At 40.7% G+C, this 10501-nt stretch overlaps 1 pseudogene; it reads left to right on the top strand.

The window, feature by feature from the left end:
* The first annotated feature begins 781 nt into the window (after window positions 1–781).
* LOC131762441 (large ribosomal subunit protein uL22m pseudogene) lies at window positions 782–1475 on the top strand (annotated as a pseudogene).
* Window positions 1476–10501: the final 9026 nt, after the last annotated feature.

Here is a 10501-nt window from a genome sequence, read left to right as displayed (position 1 = left end):
CAGGAGAACTGAAAGCATTTGACGCTGGATTGGATCACGGACAAAAAAAGGACAGGAGAGGACAAGCGGGGAAATTTGAGCAATGTCTGTAAATTAGGTAATGCTGTTATCGATGTTAATTTTCTAATTAGATAACTACACTGATTTATTGTCTGGGTTACACCCTAGGCTAAGGATTTTATAAAAGCTGCTCAGATGTTTCTAATGTGAAAAATTTGAGAACCACTGATCTCCGTTTATGGCAAAGGAGGGAAGTCTTAAATATGAGCAATGGCCTGTAAACTAGCTGTAGCTTGTCCCACTAGTCCTTTGATATCAAGTCCTTGCAAAGATTGCAACTAGCCACCACCTTGATCAGGACTCTGTGATGAATTGGACTTAGAGGCAGGGTGCCAGTAGATCAGAGAGAAGCCAGGTGTGACTGCGGCCCATGTCCGAACCTCCCAGCCCCACCTCCTATCCGGCCACTGCTGTGGCCTTGGGGTTTTGATGATGCTGAGGCAAGGGACGCCTGTGGGAACTGACCTGTGCACAGCCCAGAAGCGCGGGGGAATTAACAACCGTTGCCCATGTCCTCCCCTCTGTTGACAGTTCAGAGGTGCTTTCCATCAGCTCTTCAGAAGGTCTGGTCAGGATGGAGCACCAGGTGTCCTTAGCAATGGCCAGTTCAGTTTCATATCCTTGTAGTGTTTCTCTCTCCTTCCCTGTTCCCCTCTCCTGTCTTGCCCTATGGCTCCCAGAATCGCATTCCCAAATAAACAACTTACGAGTTCCAGGAAAGATGGCAGTGAAAAGAGTGGAACGTTTGGATGCGTTATGGATGCAGAATCTGAGGGGGGAGCTGGTCTTGGGGTTCCTTTCATCTCATAACATTTTACCCGAATCACATATCCACACCAGTGCTTCTCTTGAAATTTCTTGAAAATGGAAGAAAAAAATTGTTTATCCTCCACAACTACCTGAAGGACCTCCTCAGAGGCCAGCTGAAATCTAGCACTGTCGAAGACAAAGTACAGCAAAGACAAGATGTGGTATTTGGCAAAACTGATTCGAAGAACGTCCACTGACCAGGCTTTAGCTCAACTGGAATTTAGTGACAAAAAAGGGGCCCAAATAATGGAGGAGGTTCTCTTAGAAGCGCAAGATATGGCAGTGAGAGACCACAATGTGGAATTCAGATCCAGCTGAATGCATACAGCTGAGTCCACTTCAGGGCGAGGCCAGTACCTGAAACACATCCGACACCACCATGGAGGTGGCTTTGGGATCATGGAGGTTTGTTGCCATTATTTTGCGAAGTTGGCGGAAGGCCTCCCACCTCCGCGTGAGATACCAAAGACAGTGTCACCCCCACCAAAGAAAACATTCAGGAGCTTCGAAACCGGACCATCACATTCACGTTCTGGGACGGGGAAACTCAGAATCCACAGTGTATATATTTTACCATTTGTTTCCTAAAAGCCAACAAAAATTAAAGACAAATGCTTTTTATGAAGAAAAAACCCACCAAATCTGAAGGCTCTATTGGTCCGAGAACCAAGGCCAAGATACCTTTGGTGAAAACAATAAAAGGACGCGACATTAAGGCCATCCTGGGGGCTCCAGGATGTCTGATAAGATTCTCTTCTGCGCTTTGTGCTTCCTGCCCCTCTTGCCTTCTCTTTTTTATGGGAGGCAAAAATGGCTAGTCCAGTATCCGCCTGCTTTCCTTTTTGACCAGTCTGCCCTAATTCTTCAACTTCCCTGCGCTCTGTCTCTTTCCTTCACTGGCTCCATTTGCAGCTGATAGCTCATGTCCACCAGCCCCTCGGCCAAAGCCAGCAGAAAACTGGCTGCTTCAACACAGTCCCTCTGCTCAGCTCCTGCTGCCGCCCTGGCAGCTCTCCTTTCCTCCTCCAACCCTGGCATCTCTGCGTTCACAGGTAGCTCTGGCTGCCCTTCCCTTCTGACCAGTCGACCTGCCACCCAAGTTCCCCAACTGTACCTTCAGGCCTTGCAACTTGCCTCCAGGGCATCACCAGTATCACCTCATCAGCTTCTTTGCACATACACCGCTCATGCACTTTTGACAAGGGCAGTAGTGCTGTGGGGCAAATAGAGAAAGCATCAGTGAAGAAATAGTCCCTAAGGGCTGTCTGTTTGACTTCCTCAAGACAGCAGTAATGTATTGATTCATTTGGTAAATATTTATTCAGCGCCTAATATGCGCCACTCATTGTTCTTCGGTGCTGGGAATGTAGCAGTGAGTAAAACAGAAAGTCCCTGCCCGCATGTAGCTTACATTCCAGTGAATAATGATAACTTAGTGATAGAACTGGGACTGAAATGCTACATCTCTCTTTCCTTCGTTTCACGCTACCTTTTTCCTTAATGTCAGGCATAGCACCCATTCCATACCTTACAGCTAAACTTTCTTACTAGTCTTCTGACTCCAGATTAAAATTTGTCTTTGACCCGCTTCCCCAAGCCACCTGGGCTCTTCTCTTTCGAGAGAAAGCTTGATACCTCAACGGTCTTCAGCTGTAAACGATTAAAGGCTGTTTAGCCTACCTTTCCCTGCCTCGGCTAGGACCACACAACCTGAAGGGCAGGAATTGTCACTTAGAGCAGGACAGAGGCTCAATGCTCTAGCGTTTTCTATCGAGCCGCAGCTCTTTTTCATTGATGTCTCTTTGTGGTTTTGCAAATACTTTGCCACATTCTCAGATCTGTAACTTAATACTTATTACAGCAATAGAAAACTCTTCCTTATGTAACAGCCTGCTTTAAAACCACCGTTAGTCTTAGCAGAGGGACAATTCGATAATGAGACAACGGATATCTGTGATATCTGCATAGGAGAAGTTCAGCTTCATAGACGGGCAAGCTGATTCAGAATGAGGCCGAGGGAGAGACAGTCTTTCTTATTTCCCCTCATTCCCTGCAAAGGTAATGGAGAATGACCGGGTGCTTTTTCAGTTTGAAGTGCACTCTCTTTGGGAATTTGCTGGTTTTGTTTTTGAAGATAGAGGAATTTGTACCGTATGCTCCAGGTAGAATGCTATCTAACTTTTCTGTTTGCAAACATAATTTTGGGAAAGGGCATCTCCATTTCTTGATGGATTTGAATGATGGAGAACTCACCAACTGACTTGTCTTTACAAGGTCCATCTTTCCATGGCTCACATTCTGACTACCCAAGATGATTTGAGGGGTGTAAGATCTCCACTGGGGAGATTTGGTCCTTGAAAATTTACCTTTACAGATCAGTTATGTTGGATTACTATCACCTTTCTGTTATTAACAACTTCTAAAATATAAATATTCTCTGGAAGGAGGTATAGGAGAGGATATATAATTTTCCCTGTACCCTTCTAGGTGCTTGACTAGTAATAAAAGATTAAAAGTAATAAAAGATTAACAGGAGAAAACCAAATTTAATTACATATGTGCCGGAGCCCCACAAAGACATGAGATTCAAAGAAGTGACCAAGATAGGAAACTTTTATACCTTTTAGACAAGGAAACAATTTGTGAGGCATTGACAAGACAAAATAGTAAAATGATGAAGTAACAAGTTTGCCTTGTTTGCCCTTGCTGGCCCTAAATGCCCTGCCTCTGGTGACTTGCCAGGGATGCCTTCTGCCCTCCTGGTACAGGGTACCTTTCACATGGGAGATTTCTCCTCTTTCGGGGAGATGTAGGTGGGTCAAAGTGTTCTTGCACCAGCTGTCTCTCAAGTACCTTAATTCAAAATAATCAGGATGCCAAAGTGGCATATTTGGGCGTGATATATTCTGAACCCCTACAGAGGTAACAAATTGCTTTCTTTACACATTAGTGAGTTTTATCACATTCATCTCAACTTGAAAGAACTCTGCAGAATGAACCCTGAATATCTGTCTTTTGGGGAGGGAGGTAGAGAGCCTTGAACGGAATGATGGACAGGCATTGAGAGGCGGTATGAGAGTCCCAAGGACCAATAAGGGGCTGGGTGGCCTTGTGTGATTATCAAGGATGTCATTAGGGTGATGCTGGGAGGGGAGGGAGGCCCTGGAGTGTTGTCTTTTCTGTCCTAAGGATTTTGTTTTTTTAAAGTGTAAACTCAAGAGTGTTTTCTTTATATAATGTCCTAAGGATTTTTTTTTTTAGCTTTTTATTTTTTATTTATTATTTATTTTAACATCTTTATTTGAGTATAACTGGTTTACAATAGTGTGTTCGTTTCTGCTTTATAACAAAGTGAATCAGTTATACATATACACATATTCCTATATTTCTTCCCTCTTGCGTCTCCCTCCCTCCCACCCTCCCTATCCCACCTCTCTAGGTGGTCACAAAGCACCGAGCTGATCTCCCTGTGCCACGAGGCTGCTTCCCACTAGCTATCTAATTTACATTTGGTAGTGTATATATGTTCCTGCCACTTTCTCACTTTGTCTCAGCTTACCCTTCCCCCTCCCCATATCCTCAAGTCCATGCTCTAGTAGGTCTGTGTTTTATTCCCGTCCTACCACTAATCTCTTCATGACATTTTTTTTTCTTAGGTTCCATATATATGTGTTAGCATACGGTATTTGTTTTTCTCCTTCTGACTTACTTCACTCTGTATGACAGACTCCAGGTCCATCCACCTCACTACAAATAACTCAGTTTCGTTTCTTTTTATGGCTGAGTAATAGTCCATTGTATATATGTGCCACATCTTCTTTATCCATTCATCTGTCGATGGACACTTAGGTTCCTTCCATGTCCTGGCTGTCGTAAATAGAGCTGCATTCCTAAGGATTTTGACGGCTCTCCTTCCTCTGTGGACATGAAGTAGTAGTGCTGCTTCCGGGAGTGAGCCCCTTTACCTCCACCCCCAGTGTAAACCATGCCTCTCAACCTTTTTCCTCACTCTGAGTTAGTCCAGGCCACAGAAGCTCATCTGGGTTTGAGGATGGCAATTTGGCTTAGGTATGGCCAATTTTATTTTGGTTCCCTCCGAAAGCAGTGAAAAAGGACAGCACAAAGGTTATACACAAGGTAAGGTTGCCAGAGTGTGGGAAGGCTCTCCATATAAGCCTTTATCTTATAGATGCCTTTTAAGAATTCAGTGGTCTTGTCAGCCTGCAAAGATGCCTTTTATATATGCCCCAAATCAGAAAAAACTTACACTAGCATACAAGGCAATGATTTTACTACCCAGGAAGCTACTTCTCCCAGTCCTTTTGTCTGCGTTTACAGCCTTGAAATTCTTATTGCGTCAGCCCAGGGACAAATCTCCCCTTAACTGTGCTTATGCTTCTGGGCTGAATTTTCCATTTATGTCCACTACAGATATGACCACTACACATGCCTGACCTTCCAGGGGTGGGATGCACTTCTGTGAATAACAGCAGCTCACTCTAGTAGGGACTTAACTGGACAGAGAAGAAGGGAAAAGTATCTATTGACATTTCTGGAATGGGGATGCTTCTAATACACCCCACAAGTGGGTGAGGGCTCCAGGCAGTGTTTCTTTTAAAATTTACATTTTTCGCGTTCATGGAAAATGACAAAACAAACTTACATATAAGTTGCTTTATAAAGTTTAAACTAGTTTTCCCATTGCTGTGACATGTATTGAAGGTGGCAGTAAGGATATCTATAATATATTCTCTTTAATTTCCCATATCCTAATTTCAAATGCTTCAATTTGCAATGCTTGAGGAATACAGATTGCTTTTAAAATTGTGATTTTTATAGCTGTTTTGTTTTTCATGTTGATAAACTTAAAAAATATCTTCAGCAGTCTCGGAAATGATCTTCTGTACTTGGAGGGTAAAGATGTGATGACAGTTTTTCTTCTTTATAACTCCTGTGTTTTTGGAACAGGGTGTGATTGTGGGTGGATTATTCTGATACTATTGCTTTGTCTGTGCAGTATTTTGCAGCTTAAAAGTAAAAGTTTTCTCTGTTATCATTAAACATGCATCCTTGCTAAACATGCCATGGTAACTCTCTAGATATAAATGAGTCTTAAATCGGTTATTTCAGTTCAATGGCTCTTACGTTTTGGCATGCATTAATATCACCTGAGAAGATTTCTAAAATGCACGTATCTGGGTGTTACAGGGCATAAGACTGAGTAGCCTGGGTCGGGACCCAAGGATCTGCATTTTAAGCTTTGGCCTGAGAGCCAAATTCTGGGGGTGAATCACTGTCTGAGAGCTGATTTCTCAGCCTCAGCACTATTGCCATTTTGGTTGGATGAATATTTGTTGTGGAACTGTTCTCTGCATTATAGGATATTTAGCAGCATCCCTAGCCTCTACCCACCAGATAGACGCCAGTAGCATCCCCACCTATTGAGACAATAAAAAATGTCTCCAGACATTGCCAAATGTCCTCTGGAGTGGTAGAGTTTGCAAACCACTGGCTTAGGCTCTTTGCTTTTCCTAATTCAAACAACCTAGCCACTCAAGCATTCTTGTGAGTGATGGATTTGTATATGGGACTCTTGTCCAAAGTTAGCTGTCTCAGAACTCTGTATGATAAAATGAATCTTTTGTCATGGAGGCCTTAAGCTAAGGACTCATGGCCATTTCCAGCCCCCAGACAATTTTTTTTAACATCTTCATTGGAGTACAATTGCTTTACAATGGTGTGTTAGTTTCTGCTTTACAACAAAGTGAATCAGTTATGCATATACATATGCTGCCATATCGACAATTCTTATTTGACCATTTTTCTTTTAATTATTAAAATTAGTTGCTAACATTTACACATTTACAATTTGGGAAAAACTCATTTCTGGGTTTGCTTGAGAATTCAGAAGCTCAGACCATATCAGTCCACACTGCTAACAGTCAACTGGACCAGGGGAACAGCTGCAGTAGAGACCCAGAAGTGGTCTCCAGTTTCCCAAGTCCTCAGTTGGCTGACCTCACTTATCCAAGTACCTGCCTGGCTCCTAGAAGCACTGGATTTGCAATTCCTGGTTTAAAAACTCCAAACCACTGACTGAGAATGGAGCACTCCATATGGAATAATTCTGCTAGGGCTAGCAGCTTTGATGTTAAGTCCTGAATGTATTCAAAGATTAATTAGATTGTGAGGCAATGGGTCAAATGTTTTAATCTCCTGTAATTAATATAGTCTTCCAATTTTGTAATATACTTATATGGAGTTTTATGTATTTCCCCTTTCTGGAGTAAAATCTGGATCGTAGGCATTCAACTCCCATTGCTAATTTATCACATTCCACTACTACATTTTGTTGTTGACTAATGCAGCTCTGCATGTCTATTTGAGAATTCTCTTTCTCAAGTGCTGGTTCTTTTTTTTAAAATTGAAGAATAGTTGATTTACAATATTAGTTTCAGGTGTACAACATAATGATTCAATATTTTTATAGATTATACTCCATATAAAGTTATTATAAAATGTTGGCTTTATTCCCTGTGCTGTACATTATATCCTTGTATCTTATTTATTTATTTATATTTATTGTGGTATAGTTTATTTACAATATTATATTAACTTCAGGTATACAATATAGTGAATCAAATTTTTATAGATTATACTCCATCTATGGTTATTATAAAATATTGGCTATAGTCCCTGTGCTGTACAATATATCCTTGTAGCTTATTTATTTTATACATAGTGTTGTGTTGGCCAAAAAGTGCCTTTGGTTTTTAGATAAAAATAACAGACACATTTTTCATTTTCACCAAGAACTTTATTGAACAACGTATTTGCTCCTTTGTTCCACTGTCTTCTGCCATTTTTCAGGCAACTTCATAATTCCGTCTTCCCAAAACTTTTTATCTTTTTGAGCAAAGAACTGTTCCAGGTGCCTTTTACAGTCTTCCAGGGAATTGAAATTTTTTACATTAAGAGAATTTTGTAAAGACCTAAATAAATGGAAATCCGAAGGTGCAATGTCTGGTGAATACAGTGGATGAATCAGAACTTCCCAGCCAAACTGTAATAGTTTTTGCCTGGTCATCAAAGAAATATGCAGTCTTGCATCATCCTGATGGATGATTATGCATTCTCTGTTGACTAATTCTGGACGCTTCTCATTGAGTGCTCCATTCAGTTGGTCTAACTGAGAGCAGTACTTGTTGGAATTAATCGTTTGGTTTTCCGGAAGGAGCTCATAATAGAGGACTCCTTTCTAATCCCACCATATACACATCACCTTCTTTGGATGAAGACCAGCCTTTGGTGTGGTTAGTGGTGGTTCATTTCATTTGCCCCACGATCTCTTCCGTTCCACATTATTGTACAGTATCCACTTTTCATCACCCCTCACAATTTGTTTTAAAAATGGAAGGTTTTCATTACGTTTAAGTAGAGAATCGCATGTGGAAATACGCTCAAGAAGGTTTTATTCACTTAACTTATGTGGAACCCAAACATCAAAGTGATGAACATAACCGAGCTGGTACAAATGATTTTCAATTCTTAATTTGGATATTTTGAGTATGTCGGCTATCTCCCTGGTGGTATAACGTTAATTGTTCTCAGTTAGTGTCTCAATTTGATCACTACCAACTTCAACTGATCTACCTGACCATGGAGCATCGTCCAGCGAGAAATCTCTAGCACAAAACTTTGCAAACCACTTTTGACACATTTTTGATCAGTCACAGCACATTCTCCATAAAGGTGCATAAATCTTTTTTTGCATTTCAGTTGTGTTTTTACCTTTCTTGAAATAGTAAAGCATGATATGCTGAAAATGTTGCTTTTTTCTTCCATCTCCATTAAAATGGCTACACAAAAATTCACCAGTTGTGTTAAGTCTTTTTTTAAATGCACGCTGATGACAGCTGTCACATAAAATTTAACAAAACTTTCGAATGAAGTTAAAGACAACTGAGTGCTACTAGAGCCATCGTATGGACAAAAATGAACAAACCTTTTGGCCAACCCAATAGTTTGTACCTCTTAATTCCCTACCCCTATCTTGCCCTCCCACCCCTCTCCCCACTGGTAACAATTGGTTTGTATCTGCGAGTTTGTTTCTGCCTTCTTATATTCATTTTGTTTATTTTTTAGATTCCACATGTAAGTGAAAACATACAATATTTGTCTTTCTCTGTTTGACTTATTTCACTAAGCATAATACCCTCCAGGTCTATCTATGTTGTTACAAATGGCAAAATTTCATTCTTTTTAATAACTGAGTAATATTCCATTGTGTATGTATGTATATGTGTGTGTGTATGTGTATATATACATGCCACATCTTCTTTATCCATTCATCTATTGATGGACACTTAGATTGCTTCCATATCTTGGCTATTGTAAATCATGCTGCTATGAACATTGGGGTGCATGTATCTTTTTGAATTAGCATTAAGTGCTGGTTCTTGATAGACAAATGAACCATTTCCAGGAAACAGAGAAACAAAGGAGAAAAGGGTCTGTGATGCACAATTACCCTCACCCTACCTGAACCTATGCTCTTGTGTAACTAACAATTGCGTATGTGATGGCTAGAAATTTAGACTTATGACTGATTTCAAAAGAAAGATAGAGGAAAATGTTGCAGGTGGGGCTGACTGGCTTCATGGGCATGTGACTGTACATTCACACAAGGCCCTGTGCGTAGAAGAGCCCTGCACTTCACTTAATGCTCTGCTGTTGCCATTGTGAATTTCTTTCTTTCTTTCTTTCTTTTTTCTTTAATTCATTGTAATAGAAGAAGACTAGAAACAGGGAAAATGTCCATCAGCAGGGACTGGGTGGATAAGGTAGCCAGTGGAGGACTCTGAGGCTGAAAAATGAACAAGGAAGATCTCAACATATTGCTGTGGAGAGATCGCTTGGGTGGGTTGTTCTGTGAATAAAGCAAAGTGGGTGTCCAGAATGGGCAATGTTTATCAGTTTATCATAAAAGGATTTAGCTGAGGAACAGCCAGGTGGAAGAGAAGCATAGGGCAATGTATGTGGGAAGGAGCGTGGAGATTCCATGATGCACCACTCTCCCCAAATCTCCATGTATTCACCAACCTGGAAGCTCTTGAAATTCTTAATAATTTTTGAACAAGAGGCCCTGTAATTTCATTTTGCACTGAGCTCTGCAAGTTATATAGATGGATCTGTCTGGAGGAGGGGATTTAAAATTTTATTTAATTTTATTATTATGGGAGGTGGGAGTGTTCAAGAACATTAAGTTCAGGAATATATTATTGTAAGGGGAAAGAAGTGCTTTTCCCTTGATGACATTGGAATACATTTATCCAAGAAATTAACAAACAACCTCGCAAAACCAGCTATGTGTGAGGAACTGCTAGGAGGCAAGGAAACAGAAGACAGAAGGTAGTATACTGGTGTGAGCCAGGTATAAATGGATTCTAATGAATTTAGACAAACCACATAATTTCTTCAAGTCTTAATTTCTTTATCTGTAAAATGAGGATAACAGTTTTGATGTTATGAAGTTGTAAGGTTTAAATGAGATAGTGTGTGAGTACCTCATACAGTGATTGGCACATAGTAAGTCCTCAATATATTGCAGTTATATTAATATGGGGCTTTG

Source organism: Kogia breviceps, chromosome 9 (assembly GCF_026419965.1).
Source record: "Kogia breviceps isolate mKogBre1 chromosome 9, mKogBre1 haplotype 1, whole genome shotgun sequence".
Lineage (NCBI taxonomy): Eukaryota > Metazoa > Chordata > Mammalia > Artiodactyla > Physeteridae > Kogia > Kogia breviceps.
This window is presented reverse-complemented; position numbering and strand designations above follow the sequence as displayed.